The following is a 13902-nucleotide window of genomic DNA, read 5'->3' as shown; positions in this document are numbered from 1 at the left end:
ATACATATTGCAGTTCGGTTGTAATGAAGTATTAAATGAATGGCACCATTTCTGGGGGAAACAGATAATGGAAAATAAACTAAGGCACAGCTCAATGCATTCTGAGTCTAGCTCTCAAAAATGAAAGAGTGCAGGGCTTTCGTAACAGACTAAAACTGGCTTCATCACAATAGCCTTATGATTAACATTTTTAACTTTATGATAATATTTGAAAAAGGAATGTGCCACTACATCCATGGCTAAGAATGATAACAATAATGAATAACAATAAAAGTATACAAGCTTGATGATTAAATTTCCCTCTCTGAAGTTTCTCAATGACATAGAATTAATGTAAGTATTACAAATGCATAGAAATTCATACACAAATTTACAAGTTCGGAACAAGATGGGAGGAGGACATTCTCCAGGCAGAGCAACTGCAGAACGATGCAGTAGTTCACGCAACAGCAATAACAACAACACAGTTTCCAGTATTTGGGTTTTTGAAAGCAGTAACTGCTCCATTCATATTTAATCCTCCGCTATCTTTAGTCACTTGATAAATGGACAAGGCATTCCTTTTTTCATTAGAAGAAAAAATTTCCCAAGGAAATAATCCAATGGACTAATACAGCTAGTTTCAAAGAGCTGAATCTGAATATACTTTCACTGGCAGACTAATTTCAGACACAGGAACTAGAAAATCTGAAAAATTACAATAGTTTTCAAGGCAGAATGATGTTATTGATGGAGATGCAAGCACAGAGTAACATGGACATACTTTATATACCATCAAAAACCGTGTTATAGACATCATATTCCACCACCTATGAGGTGCTAGCACAAGAGGGTTGTACGAAATATAGGGACACACCAAAGCCTCTGAACTGTAGTCAACAGAAGTGGATGGCCTGAGTATTCACATAAACATCAGCTGTATGAATAAAGACCTCCCTAAGGATGCTGAAGCTCTCACGAGGTTAAGTTTAAAGAACCAAAGGATTTCCTCACTCATCACCCTGCAGATACATTTCATGTTATGTGAACAACCTTATCTAAACAGATATGAAATCACTTATTCAATGACGTGGTTGTTCAGACAAATCAGAAATAGCACACTTAGAAAAGACTAGCTGGACATTTTGGTTGCTTTGTCATCTGGCTCAAGAGCCCTGAGTCCAAGTTACTTACCCAAGGTTGCTTTTCCATCAGTCAGGTGATCGATCACCTTCAACCCAAAGACAGTCCTAGCCCCAGTTAATCTGTCTTTTCCTCCTGACAACTCAAAACCTGACAAAGCATCATTTAGCATTTCTCCACCCACATCCACTGTTGGTTTGTTTGCAAATGTTTTTAATGTCAAGATGCCAAAGAAACATGTAAAATATGGACAGTTTCTCTGACTATAGCAAACTAAATTGAACAGAAGTAGTGAAGTGAATCAAACACTCCACTGCCTGTGCATATTCTATAAATGTGTTACTTTCTATTCCATCTTCTCTAACTCACTTGCTAAATCTGGTGTCATTTTCAAGCCAACTGAGGCTTTGGAGTTTTGGTTTTAGTCTATCCAAAGTGTATGCTAATTAAGCATATTCAATGTTACTGCTCTTGATAAGGACTCTTTACTCAAAAAGTACCAATGTTTAAGTAATATTGAGCCAAGGCTAAAACAGCATTTTATAATAAAAGGTATGTTGTATTTTGTTGAATACGTTCTATGTCCCCATGACCTACCTATATCTTTACATTAACTGATGTGTATTATTTGATTTAATCTTCATCAAAACCAAGATTTAGGTACTTTTATTACCTACATTTTATAAATTATGACAAAAGGCACAGAGACCCCTGGCTGGTATGGCTCAGTGGACTGAGTGCCAGCCTGTGAACTAAAGGGTCGCTGGTTTGATTCCCACTTGGGGCACATGTCTGGGTTGTGGGCCAAGTCCCCAGCAGGGGGCGCTTGAGAGGCAACCACACGTGTTTCTCTCCCTCTTTTTCTCCTTCCCTTCCCCAATGTCTAAAAATAAATAAACAAAATCTTTTTTTAAAAAAAGGGCACAGAGAATTTAAGCCAGATCCTCAAGGTTACATAGCTATTAAAAGGCAGAGCTAAGATTAAAGCCAAGCAGCTTGGCTTTCTAGCATATGCACTTAACCACCAGAATATATGCATGTAGCCCAAATCATAATGATAAATTAGCTATCAATTCTGAAAATGTCAATAAATTACCAAAGCATATCATGGGCAATATCTCAATGATGTTGAGATATTGTTCAAGAATGTGTACAATATTGTGAGACTTTCAAAAAAACGTAAGTCTCAGAGAACAAAGCCAGAAAGTATCACACTACCTGACTTCAACTTATACTAGTAAGTGACAATAATCAAAACAGCATGGTATTGGCAGAAAAAAATAGACACACAGAACAATGGAACAAATTAAAAGTCCAGAAATAAACTCACATGTATATGAGTAAATAATTTCCTTTTTAAAACAATTTTTATAGATTGATTTTAGAGATAGAGGGAGAAAGAAACATCAATGTGTTGTTCCAGTTATCCATGCATCCATTGGTTGACCCCTATAGGTGTCCTGACCAGGGATGGAGCTACAGCCTTGGCATATCAGGACGATGCTCAAACTCAGTGAGCTATCTGGCCAGGTTATGAGCAAATAATTTTCAACAAGAGCCAAAAGCATAAAATGGGAAAAGAAAGCCTCTTCAATAAATGGTGCTGGGAAAATTGAGAAGCCACATGCAAAAGAATAAAACTAGACTGCTATTTGTCACCACACACAATCAGTAACTCAGAGTAGATCAGACCTCAATACAAAACCTGAAACAATAAATTACATAGAAGAAAACATAGGTACTAAAGTTCTACACCTTGGTTTTAGAGATTTTATGAATTTGACTTCAAAGGCAAGGAAAGTACTGTAAAAGCAAAAATAAATGAATGGGGCTTACAAACTAAAAAGCTTCTGCACAGAAAAAGAAACTATCAAGAAAATGAAAAAGCAATCAACCAAATGGGAGAAGATATTTGCAAACAATACCTTAGATAAGGGGTTGATATCCAAAATATATAAAGAACTCATACAACTTAACAACAAGAAAACTAACAGCCCAATTAAAAAATGGGCAGAGGACCTGAACAGACACTTCTCCCAAGAAGACATACAAATGGCCAGCAGACATGAGAAGATGCTCACCTTCACAAGCTATGAGGGAAATGCAAATCAAAACCCAGTAGGAGGTGGATGAGAGGCAACCACACATTGATGTTTCTCTCCCTCTCTCCCTCCCTTGCCCTCTCTCTAAGTATAAATAAATAAAATCTTAAAAATAATACAACAAGATGCCACCTCACACCTGCTAGAATGGCTGTTATCAGCAAGACAGGTAATAACAAGTGTTGGGGAGGTTGTAGATGAAAAGGAACCCTCATTCCCTGCTGGTGGGAACGTACACTGGTACAGCCATTATGAAAACAGTATGGAGGTTCCCCAAAAGTTAAGAATAGAGTGAGCATATGACCCAGCAATCCCTTTTCTGGGTATCTACCTGAAAAATTTGAAAACATTTATTTGTAAAGATACATGGTGGCCAACACATGAAAACAATTGACGTGCCTTTCGATAGATGATTAAATAAAGAAAATGGGATATACTATACATATCGTATACATATATCACATTTGTGACAACATGGGTAGATATTGATACTATCATGCTAAGCAAAGTAAGTCAGATGGAAAAAGTCAGGAACCATATAATTTCACTCATACGTGGGACATAAAACTGAAAGCAACAAATGAACACACAAGACAAGCAAAAAAACTTCATGGATACAGACTACAGTATGGTGGTTATCGGAGGGAAAGAAGGGTGGCGGGAGGTAGCAAAGGTAAAGGGGGTCAAATGCATGGTGACAGAAGGAGATCTGTGGCTGCTAAACACACAATGCAATACACAAATAATATATTACATCATAGAATCATGCACTGGAAACCTAACCAATGCCACCTTAATAAATTTAATTGAAATGTTAAGGAATAAACAAAAAAATCCCATGAGTCTTTGGTGAACTATCAATTTAGTAATCAGGCTCATGAGTGTCCCTGGATGCTTTGTAATTAAACCTTAAATGACAAAGATATGGTGATAATTAATTTTATTTGTCAACTTGACTGGGCCACAGTGTGCCCAGATGTTTGGTCAAATACTGTTCCTGGTGTGTGTGTGAGGGTATTTTTGGATGAAATTAACATTCGAATTGGTAGACTGAGTAATGCAGAGTGGCCTCTCTAACACAGGTCGGCCTCGTCCAATCAGTTAAAGGCCTGAAGAGAACACAAAGGCTGATATTCATGAGAAAAAGAGGGAACACTTCCAGCCTGACCAGCTTGATTGTTGATCTGGGACACTGGTCTTTTCCTGCCTTCACACTTGAACTGGAACACCAGCTCTTCTTGGGTCTCAAGCCTGAAAGCTTTTGTACTGGAACTATATCATTGGCTTCCCTGGCTCTCCAGCTTCCCAACTACAAATCTTGGGACTTCTCAGCCTCCATAATTGCGTGAGACAACTCCTTATAATAAACCTGTTTCTTTGTATACATACACCCCGTTGTTTCCCTGGTAAACTTTAACTAATTCAGGTGGCTTCCTCTATTACCAACAAGATATTCACAGTTCTTCCAAAAGCCTTTTTCTGGAGGACATACGAAGTAAAAGCACATGAAGAACTGACATCTATTTCATGCTACTGTGTTTTCCAGGGGAGCTGAAGCCATGCGGATTTTGTTGTGAGAGGTTGTGGCCTCACAGAATCCACTCCCTGTGCCCCAGGTCATCCCACATACATCCACACCTCTTTGTTCAGAATGCTTTGCTTTCCTTTTACTTGCTGAAATTTGCCTTACACTCTGCAGTTCCCCTTAGTCAGGGCTGGGCTGTCTCCAGCCTCTGGACTCCTTCCTGTAGGCAGTTCTGTGGTTCCAGCCAGGTCTTATTGTTGTTAGGGGACTGACTCCACTGGCTGTGAGGCACCAAAGGACACAGCGTGCACCTTAGTTATCTTCAATGCCCCTATACATTGGGGCCAGCACATGAAAAGTCATCAAAAATGTCTAGTTAACAAAAATTAAATAACATTTGCTTAATTAAATATATTACCTTCCTAGAGAATTCAGTGACTTAGAAGAGGAAGAAGATTAAGCTTTTAGAGAACAGTTTGAGGCTTTTATAGGTGTAGAAGCCCTTATAAAGAACGATATGACATACAGGAATAGCTGGGGCGCCATTACTCAAATGCTAGATCTACTTCTTCCTCAAGATTGTTATTTAAGTAGAAAACATAGAGACTGGCCAAGAATCAAGAAATCCAGGTCTAAGTGAGTGTAAGTCCTCTTTCTGAAGAATTTTGAGTTGCCAAACTGAAACACGTATGTGTGTGAGGCCTAGCCATTCCCCTTGTGGTCGGACAAACTCTTGGACGAAGGAAGAAAATGAAGCTGAGATTCCAGTGGGCCCTCCACCCGCTGCCCACACAGACCCTGTCAGATGTATGTCGTTATTGTACTTCTCACACTCCACCCAGGCCCACTCTGTCCAGGAACTGGTTCCAGGGATCTCACCAGGCCTCATGCTGATGCAACGTTCTCTGAATGCATCCTGTGTTGTGGGCATGTATCAAGTTGTCACTTGAAGTTCGGATTATACAGTGCAATAGAGTCCTAGAATGTTGGTCTTGCAAAGGTCCTGAAGGCATCATACCTGAACTCTCATATTATGAAAGAAAGAAACAGACTTCTGTTGGCCATGTGGTCCCTCTGTGAATAGAATCAAGGTGTAGAATTCCAGTAGGAGAGTTGCCCACTTTGACATACTGCTCTATACTCCATCACTCATAAAAAGTAGGGTGTCAGACTGTAGACTATCCGTGTACGGCTTGTTTGTACACCCCATAGTCTTGAAGGCACAGCGTTTGCATTATTACACCAATGACTCCACTTTATTTCACCTGGACCACATATTAGATGACCCTTATTAATAATTGTTGCGATAACATTGTTTTATTAAAAGTTACTGACTATATTTTCTTATTCTTTATATCTATCCCAGTTGTTATTCTTAGAGTCCACTGAATTTAGGCATTATAACTTCTTAAAATGTATCTAAGCATACTAGGACTTTTAATTTCCATGTATTCTTAATTTAAAACCTGAAGCAAAGTTTGAAAGAATAAATAGGCTGACTTATTTAAATCTAAATGTAAATGGCATCAACTCAGGATTAGCCTTTCTGATCAAGTGCTTTTATACTCTTTATTGTGTTTTTATTTCAAAGCACCAGGGGATTCAATCACATAAAAAGTCATTTATAATCTTCTAGTACAGTTTTTTGAAATTGTTTTTAGAGGATATTAACCAAACCCATAATCCCAAAGAGCTTTTCAAGCTAGGTAGTTATTATTTCTTCTATTTAAAAACTGAAAGCAGACATCCAACACTGTCTGAACATAGTGAATGGTGAGCAAAAATGGGCAATATTAGGCTACCGAAACCACTAAAACAAGAAAAATCAAAGACAGAACGTGAAGTGCAAATCAATCATTAGCCCTGGTACAGGAAATGGAATCTTTTTAAGGAAACCATTAGAAGAAAACCAGAAAACTGCTGTTGGGGAGGGTCCGGGCGGGGGAAGCCTCATGGAATGCATGGAACAGTACCACATTGTACAGCCTATAAAGGGAAACCTTACATTTCTGGGTGTTTCCTGAAGGAATATTTGATACTTTGATTTTTTTTAAAGAGCTAAAAATGGAAATGTTTGTAATAGGGAGTTAATGCGACATTTCTTGGAGGATGCATTATAATAAATCATTATAAGAGAGGGTAATATCCTCAAAATAAAATATCCAATTTTGTACTGCTTGACTTAATACAAGACTACACATCATCTAATTTTTTTTTTGAATGGAATAACTAATTTCGGTTTGGGCCATGAAATCAAAGACTTCTGCTGTCTCATGTAGAGCAAGGCATTTTGGGAGCTCTAAGCATCATGTGAAGGGTAATAATGTGCACTGAGCTCAGCTATCACGGTAGTTCCTATGTACAGTAACCAACATCACTGTATCCAATGTTAATATAAAAGGAGAGCAAGGCGCACTCCTACACTGCCACGCAATCTTCCGTTCTCAAGGAAAAAGGTCAGGAGACACTAGAGAGAACACGTGTTTATCTTCCAGCTTCAAGGCTGAACTTGTTGATGCAATAGTCTAAGGCAGTCTGCCTCCATGCCAGCTGGGCTGAATGGGACCGGTGCTGAGCACAGCGGGCCAGAAAAGTGCCTTGCAGGGCGAGGAAAGCTGACCTGTCAATGCAGGCTATCAACACCCAAGGATGAGAAAACAGACTTACTCTAGCAGTGCTTTGAATGGATGTGTGCTACAACCTGGGAACACACACGGCTGAACTGGGAAAGAGAAACCCCTTTCAGGTGGGTTCCTGTCACTTGAACTTGGGTGGTAAACACTCTGTTGCAGATCTGAATGCATGGAGAGGAAATGTGATCTGTGCGTAGCATGGCCGCTTGGAAGGCGCAGGGACGGGAGAGGCAGAACGCTACACTGCCCACAACAGAATATCATAACTGCGACTCAGCGTCTGGACTCTGTTTGGAACTGACTTGATATTCTCATTTTTGTTTAGTGATATGCTTATGTGGGAAGAATTGCACATCATGTCTCCTTTGTTAACTTTGAGAACTGAAATTTTCAGTAATAATGCTATGTATATATCTTGAATCTGTCCTACACCCGACTCAGTGGCGTGACTCAGAGTCATAACAGCATTTTTCCTCCGCGGCTGAGTGTATGGCTGCGATACAATATGTGTTTGTTTGTTTGTTAAACAAACACACTGAGCTTATTAACTCAAATGAACACTATTCTTTTTAGTCACCTTATGCTGTAGATTCCACATTAGGATAATGATGCTATCATGGTTCAAACTAGTTTTAAACTTGGCAGGCACTTTCTAATTGCATTAAATATACTAAAGCATTTAATTTTCCTAAGTCTTATAATACGGTAACTGTTCTTAATCCCACTTCACAGATGACAAAACTAGGACACAAAGCCGTTAAAGTGACTTGTCTGAGACAGATCCAATCGTGTGTTCCCCAGGTCGGCTCAGCCCACCTGACCTTCAGGCGTTGGCCACGCCCCTTTGCTTCCAGGAATGGCTGGCACCATTCCCACGGTCATGCGGCCCCAGACACACTCCTAGCGCTGCCACCACATCTACAGTCCTGGATGCCCCAAGCCTGGCACCAACTTACAGCAAGAGGCTCTGCACCTGGGCCGGAGCTGGAGAGGTTCTGCCTTCCGCAGAGTAGGTGCCGCGGGGCTGGGAGGATGTATCCGAAAGTGCTGAGGAAGTGTGGACTGATGGAGAGCCCGGGCCCCAGCATTCCCTGGGACTCGTTAGAGAAGTCCCTCAGACCCAGTAACCAGCGATGATTAGTGGCAAAGCTGTGGCACTGTGGAAACACGTGTGTTCTGGTTTGCCCTCTCTGCCTCCTTGCTCACTTTCTAGCTCCCTCATTCTTGTTTTCCTGGGCTTGTACCCCGAGAGTTACACCCGAGCTTTCACTGCAGGCTCTGCTCTCTGGGGAGCCCGGACTGAGACGGTGTGCAATGGTGTGCAACTGGACAGTGTCAGCGCTCTCCTCTCCGGGGCTACGCTAACCTCATTCCGACTTGGTTCTGCCTTCATTATATTATTTTTAAGAATCTTAATTCTATTTTGAAGTCCTGTGCAGAGACAGACACAAACTTATAAGATAGTAATAAATAGAAGAACTAGGATTTTCCTGTATCGTGAAAACATCACTTCAGTTTCAAGAAACTAAAAGCAAGTTCCTAGAAACCATTAACTCCCAGATTCCATCACAAAGCAATTCATCTTCATTAGGCATTATTTAAGAAAGAAAAGAATGCATGGATAAAAGCTTCACTGTAACACCAAATTCACTCTGGTGAATTTGATGAAAACAAGTTCAACCAAATCCAAACACGCATGACAAGCAGTTTGGTTTTTACTAAAAGGCTCTACAAGGTGTCTGATGCTGGAAAATCAGGAGCAATGACTTCAGATTCCACCGAGGAGCCTTGTTTTGGAAATGAATTCCCAAGTAGTTTTCAAGTTTCTACAGATCACAGAGCTGTAAAACTATATGCTGTGTTGTTGAAACTCAGTGTAGTTTCAAATAATTGCTTCAGAACATTCCTCTGACTTGTCATGTTTTAGACAAATTTTTTTTTCTGAATCCATCTAGTAAGGGACGAATTTGAGAAGTACATCCAGAGTTGCTGGCAGTCCTTCCCTAAGCTCACTTATTTCCACATCATATCAGCTCTCACCTCATTTACCACGACACCTAAATCCCACATAGATGTGGAATGAAAAGTATGAAAGCCATTACTTTGGGGGGTTGCTTTTTATTGCTAGTATTCCCTTTTAAGCACAGTGAGCTTCTTTTAGTTCCTGACATGTAGAGAAAAAGGCGAGAATATTTTTCTACACATGTCTGGTCCAGAAGAAGATGTTCTGTTCTGGGAGCCTCCAAACAAGAAAAACGGAAGGGACTAGCAGAAGTTGAGAGCCTTGAAAAGGTTATGAGACTTGACTAGCAGATGTATAAACGAGATGAACGGAGAAGTTAGACTGGTTAGGCAACACTTGAGTGAAATAAAAAATATTTTTAAAGATTTGAGGACAATTTTTAAATAATTTTGAGATTAATAGTGGTAGTGACAAATACAAACATAAAAAAAGGAAGGTACCATTAAGATGGAGATTCTCACTTCCCTCTTATTGTTACCCAGAAAATAAGATTGTGGCTACATATAACAATAATATTCCAGGAATAGACTTTTGGTAGTTAGTCTCCTAATGGCAGGACAGGTGTTAAAATGTATTTTGGTACATTCAGGATGACCCTGAGCATTCAGAAATACAAGCAGTAAGGTCTAGATGCACTCTATTTACTTTTTGAAATCATATTTAACATTCAATTCTTTCATCTTCCAGACAGTTTGTTTTCTAAATGAAAACATAACGACATTTCAAAGAACTGGATTAAACAGGAGGGGAAAAAATCTTTCAAGTCATGCAGTATGGGCTTGTCCATTGTGAAAGGAGGCAGAGTTCTGTAAGCATGATCGTTCATTTTAAGAAACTGGAAGTCGTCCCATTTATTTGTTATATCAAAAAGAGTATACATTTTTACTTTTCTTTAACATCTTCAAATACTATATAGTTATATCTATTTTTGCTCCCTGTTTAGTCTCCTTTTTTAAAACTGTGAGTTCAAGTGACTTTCCCTTCTGATTTATCCATATTTGTATGACAATTATGGTGTCACTTGCTTTAGCTTAAGGCTTGCTGCACAAGGTGTCCCCTTCCCAAAGCACATTCATTCCAGCTATCGATGGGCTTCAATTCCGCAGTTTCTTTTTGTTGTCCTCTCATTCATAGTAGTAGTTCTAACTGCTCCCCCTAGATCATTCTCCGACTTCCGTTTGACTTTTTTTTGAGGGGGGATACTTTCCCAAATGCTTCATCCTCCCTTTTGCCACCATCCTTTTCATAGAAGCACATGTTGCCAGACACATGTGGGAGCTGAAACTCCAGTCTTGTTTCTGAAAAGACTTGCCCGCTTCTACTGACCGCCTGAGTTAGACTGCATGGTGAGGGGTGATTGGTTTCCTGTTTTACTTTCTAGAATGGCACCATATGATGCTCTTTTGCTAAAAATTGAGGCAATAGTACTATCAAGGGTAAGCCATCTAGTGTGGTCTTGCTGGTATATCAAAACTCAATGGTAAGCAACCCATTTCCAGATGTAATTATTCATTCATTCATTCATTCATTCAACAAACGCTCACTTTCGCCTACTGTGTGCATGTGCCATTCTCAATGATAGCCACTAACATTCATTGAATATTTATTTTGAGCCAGGAATACACACACATTGACTCAATTTAACCTTACAACAACTTTGTGAGGCAGGCAGTTTCTGTGTCCTTTTTACCAATAAGTAGACTGAGGCTTAAAGAATTAAGTCACTTGAAAGGTGCAGAACAAAGCCTCAATTCCAGGTCTGTCTGATGGCAGAAAAGTACCTAATAAGAGATCTGCTAAGAAAACAAAATCCTCTAAAGAGGATCAATCAACATGCAAGACTTAAATATCCCAAAGTGACCGTGGAATTAATGAACATCTAACCAGTTCAATGATTACCAGCACAGCTGACTTCAACATGTTATTTCAGTGACAATACCAACTTGAGAACAATGGGTATTTCCTGTAAGTATGTACTCTATGCCATAGTCCACTCTCACTGGACCAGAACAGCCCTCAGCAGATGCAGAAGAAGGAGACTACATAATCCCACGATTCAGACTATGGTCTGAGGCTTGTCTCTGCCTCCCAGCTGTGGACCTTGGGAAGATCTGGCCTCCGTGAGCCTCTGTGGCCCTATTACAGGACTGTCACGAAGGCTAGTCCTGCATGGGGACGCGCCTAGCAGAATGCACATGTCTAGCAGATACTCAAAGCAAGTCCCTTACGTTCTCTTTACTGCTTGATGACCTAGACTAAGTCAGTCTGAGTGCAATAAACTCGTCTTCTCCTCCAGTGCTTAAAATCCTTCAAAGATCCCCATGGTTTTCAAGATGAAGTCCAACTTCCTTAGCTGAAAACACAAGGCCCTTCCTGATGTGAACAGCTGCACCACTTGTTTATGGCTGGTGTCCACGCTAACTGGCCAGGGTCAGCGCCATGCCACGTGCTAAATATGTCGATCATCACTCCTGTGTGCATCTCCTGTCACTCTACATTTCGTCCTTGCTTAATGCTTTTCATATAGCCAAAAAATCCCTGCCTTTATTCCTTCCCATCATCTCCTCTAGCTGGAACACCTTTCACCTCCTGCTTGGTTATTTCTGCCCTGTTTCCTAGTAGTAAGATGATTATAGAATGAATCAACCAACCTGGTACACTCCCGAAATAGTAAGGTGCTAGTATTACAGATTATGGTTGAACAACAGGCCTAAACTTGGCCTCACCAAGCCAAGGAGAATCTTCCCACCAGAAGGGAAGCCTTACCTGACATCACTGATGATTTAGTCAGTCCCTTCTCTGTGTTTCTGAAAGTTCTGTGTGGCATCTGGCGCTTATTGCAGCTGATAGCTTATTATATTGTCATTGTTTTGCTACGTTGTTTCTGTGTTGGACTAGGAGCTCTTTGAGGCCAGGGACTTTCCTATTTATTTTTCTATCCCCAGCACTGAGCATCTGCCCAGCATATATTACTTACTAAATAACAAAATGATCAAATAAATCCAGTGCAATATTGTGAGAACTGAAAGCATTTCAGATATCTCACCATTTCATTACTCTGCAGCAACATTGATCCCACATGATTTTATTCCCAAATCAATTCTGTTCACAAAAATAACTGATCCTCCAGTGTCATTGGACAAAGCTTCCAAATACCAGACCACACTCTGGGTTTCCATTTTTTCCTGTTCTACAGGGACCGAATTTTCTTCAGTCACTCTAGTTTGAATAATTGTAGAGAAGCTCATTTTGTAAGAGCCTAGATCATAGTTCAAAGTTCATGGCCCCGAGTAGGCAAGTCCAGTCTCAGTAAGCAGCTTATGCCCATGTTGCTCTCCATCAAGAAGGTTTGTTTTTTCACGCTGACATCAGCCTGCTGGGGAACATATTGCTCTCTGAACCATCTCCAAATCTATACTAGCAGGCTAATGAAAAGCCGACTGGATTGGCAGACACAGTATAATTCATTCCTCCCTTTTTCCCATGTGGTTTGTAATTCAGGGCCTCTTGTTCCCTTGCAGGTATGGCAGAATTGCACAGGATTTGGGAAAGATGCCATCATGGAGTGGGGTTGACATACAAAGGCCCAGATGAGAGTCTTGGTTCTAAACGTCCTAGCAGACTGATCTTGGAACGGAGAGTAAGAAGTATACGTTCTACGTGCAATTATTTCAAGTTCAAATGAAATATGCAAAAGCATTTGTAAATTGCAAAGTGTTAAACATATAAACCCTGGGCTACATTCTGGAAACTATGGTACTTCCCCTCATGGCAAGTTGATTTGACTGTTTCCATGATTAATTGGAAAGAATGATAGGCAGAAAGTAGTGGAAAGAATCAGTCTCCAAGTACCCTAAATTAGCCTGCGAACAAGTCTTTAATATGGAAAATGATACATAGACCTAATTTTTTATCGCTATATATGTAAATGCAGAGTCCTACCTTAAATATTAGAAAAACAAAAAGCAACGAAGCAGGCAAAAGAAAATAGAAGTGTAATCACTAAATAAATGAAAGGTTTGTAGAGCATCATGTATGTATGTATGGGCATGTAAATATGTGCATATTTATTTTCCTTGTGTGCCTACAAAATATTTTTCTCCTGAAATGTTTTTTATTTGGTGAACACATAAGATATTTTAGGTTGCAAAAGGCAGCAGCTATGATGGCACAATATTAAAAACTGCCACACAAAGCTGCAGGAGAAGCTGTCTGCAAATGCCCAAACACTACTGAGCTCTTCTCTTAAATTACAGAGAAAATATTACCTGGCCATGTAAACTGCACAGTACGCACTCACTAAAATTGCTTCGGGTGCACTTATTATCGTAAAATGAAGATTTCAGACAGTTTGGGATAAAATTGCAATGTTATACTTAAATATATAGTAGTACAAATACAGGGTGGTATAGACCTCCTATAGCATTTTATTTGCCATTCCTTAAGCTTTGTGCATCACATTATCCATAAGGTGACAATTGTTCTTTGTATTTTATG

General features: G+C 39.9%; 1 protein-coding gene across 3 annotated transcripts in view; it reads right to left on the bottom strand.

Moving 5' to 3' along the window:
• The window catches only part of TOX (thymocyte selection associated high mobility group box), a 304021-nt gene that overhangs the window by 144162 nt on the left and 145957 nt on the right, over nt 1-13902 (bottom strand). The gene's annotated exons all lie outside the window — the stretch shown is intronic.

Source organism: Desmodus rotundus, chromosome 8 (genome assembly GCF_022682495.2).
Source record: "Desmodus rotundus isolate HL8 chromosome 8, HLdesRot8A.1, whole genome shotgun sequence".
In the NCBI taxonomy this organism is placed as follows: domain Eukaryota; kingdom Metazoa; phylum Chordata; class Mammalia; order Chiroptera; family Phyllostomidae; genus Desmodus; species Desmodus rotundus.
This window is presented reverse-complemented; position numbering and strand designations above follow the sequence as displayed.